The sequence below is a fragment of the Arachis ipaensis genome, chromosome B10, assembly GCF_000816755.2.
Source record: "Arachis ipaensis cultivar K30076 chromosome B10, Araip1.1, whole genome shotgun sequence".
NCBI classification, from domain to species: Eukaryota; Viridiplantae; Streptophyta; class Magnoliopsida; order Fabales; family Fabaceae; genus Arachis; species Arachis ipaensis.
Genome location: NC_029794.2, coordinates 24817487 through 24820017, shown reverse-complemented (window position 1 = coordinate 24820017; position 2531 = coordinate 24817487).

The window sequence follows — 2531 nt, the reverse complement described above, 5'->3', positions numbered from 1 at the left end:
TCTGAGTGTCGGCGTTCTAGGATTGCCTCTGGCTTTCCCGGGACCTTATTTATTATATATGTGGGCACCTTAACCATACTGAGAACCCCTGGTTCTCATCCCATACAATATTGTTATTTTTCAGATGCGGGTTAAGAAGCACCACTCTGTATTCTGGAGATGATGATGAAGCAAAGAACTCTTGGGACTCAGGGTCGTGTCTTTGTTTATATTTATATATGTATATAAGATCTCCACCTTGTATTTTATGTTTGTCCTTCTTAGAGGTTGACTCGGAGAAACAGGTTGTCAGTTTTCTATTTTGGTTTACTTTTGGGTTTTTTTGTGTATGTGTATATATGCTTTGGCCGGTTCTAGCTTCGCGAGCCAAGCCGGAAGCCTTGCTATTTGTATCTTCGGAATTCTTCTCTCATAGTTATCGTTAACGTGAGTGATGCAATTTTCCGTTTAACGCTTTGCTTAACTCTTCTTCACAGGCTTCTAGTTAAAATTTATTTCAACTATTATTACATATATGTATTTTTACTTTTAGAGGTCGTAATACCTTGCCACCTCAGCTTTATGACTTAAGCATAAGACTCTGTGTGGTAGGGTGTTACAATAGCCAATAGAACAGGCATTCATCATATGCATCTTCTATGTGCTAGTTTGCTTTGCTTAACTTTAGCTATTCCTAAATAAATCACATGTCTACTTGCTATTTGTTTTACTTGTTGTATATATATATTACTTGTGTTTTACTTGTTTGCATTACCTGTGTTTTCTGCTCGGATTGAAGAGGCTTAGTAGGCGATGGCGATGTGATCGCATGGAGCATAGGTTGGTGAAGACTGTGGGACAGTGATGACTAGTATTAGTTAGAAATTACTTAAGTTAATTACCCTGTTTATGGTTTAATTTATATATATTTCGTTAAACTTGCATATTTGTATCGATGTGAACTTCTAGGATTGCCTTTGGCTTCCTGGAACCTTATATTTTATCTATTGGGCGCTGTTGCCATACTGAGAACCTCTGGTTCTCATATCATATGTTGTTGTTGTTTTCAGATGCAGGTCGTAACCCACCTCGGTGAGTTTGTAAAATGGTGATAGAGCGGAGGACGGTTTCTATTTGGTTTTATTTTGCTTTACTTTTGTTGTAGTTATTCTCTCACCTTTTGTATATCTCATTTATGCTTTAGAGGCTTTTACTTTTAAACCTTGAGAGATAGGAAGTAAGCCTTTTATAAAACTCTGTTGTATCTCTTGACTAGTCGGCCTAAACTCCGCAGGCTGTGACTAGTTCCTTTTGTATATCATATATATTTACCTTGTTTATTTATTAGCTACTACCTTGTATCTTGGAGCTTTAATGCAAGGTTGTATATTTATATGTTCTGTTCTTATCTTGCCTACGCATTTAGTTATCGTGTGTGAACGCTTCGCACTTTGAAATTTCTGCTTTATGCGACTTTGAGCTTTTATTCATTCATCGGGCTTCTAATAATATTACTTCTTTCTATATACAGTATTGTATGATCTTTATAACTGTCATGGCACTTTGTTATCCTTCGCTTTACGGCTAGAGGTAAAGCTCGGGATGATAGGGTGTTACACTTAGTGGTATCAGAGCAGTTCGTCCTCATGAGTCTGAGGGATGGACCGATTGTGCTTCATTATGTACTCTGTGTCTTTTTCTTTCATGCTATTTAGAATTATCTGCTGATATATGTATAACATGCTTGTTTTTGAGTGCCTTTGGATAATTGAAGCACTAGACTTTTGATATTGAGACTGATCACCTTGATATCGAATGTTTGGTGTAGATAGGAACACTAATGGCTACTCACGGACGAGGTCATACACGTATACGGGGAAAAACTGAGAATGACCAACCGGCTGACAACCATGCTGAGTTCATGGAGGCGATGACCAATTTGGCAAATACTATGCAAGCCAACGCTGCTGCGACTATGCAAGATGTGGAAAGGATGGGTTATCCGACTGGGAACGGTAATGGAGATGGAAATGGGAATGGAGAAGGGGTCGGTAACAATTTGGGAGGAACTCCGATGACCCTAGCTTTGTTTCTCAAGGTTCACCCACCAACTTTTCGAGGAACAACAAACTCTACCGAAGCAGACAATTGGTTTCGAGCCATAGAGCGCGCACTACACACTCAATATGTCCCGGCTAATCAATACGTAGAGTTTGCAGCCTATCAATTGATGGGAGAGGCACAACATCGGTGGCAAGGATAGTGCCAGTTGATGCAACTTTCAAATGCTGACATTCCTTGGGACATATTTCAAACGGAATTTTATAGAAAGTATTTCCAGAATCAGTGAGAGAAGCTAAAGAGTTAGATTTTATTCAGCTGAAGTAAGACTCGTTGTCTGTGGCCAATTACACTAGTCGGTTCGAGGAGCTCTATAGGTTCTCTAGGGTGTTTCAAGGTGCCCCAGAGTCCTATGAGAGTTGGAAGTGTATAAAGTATCAAGGAGGTTTGAGGGACAACATAATTACTGCTATGGCTCCTTTGGTGATTCG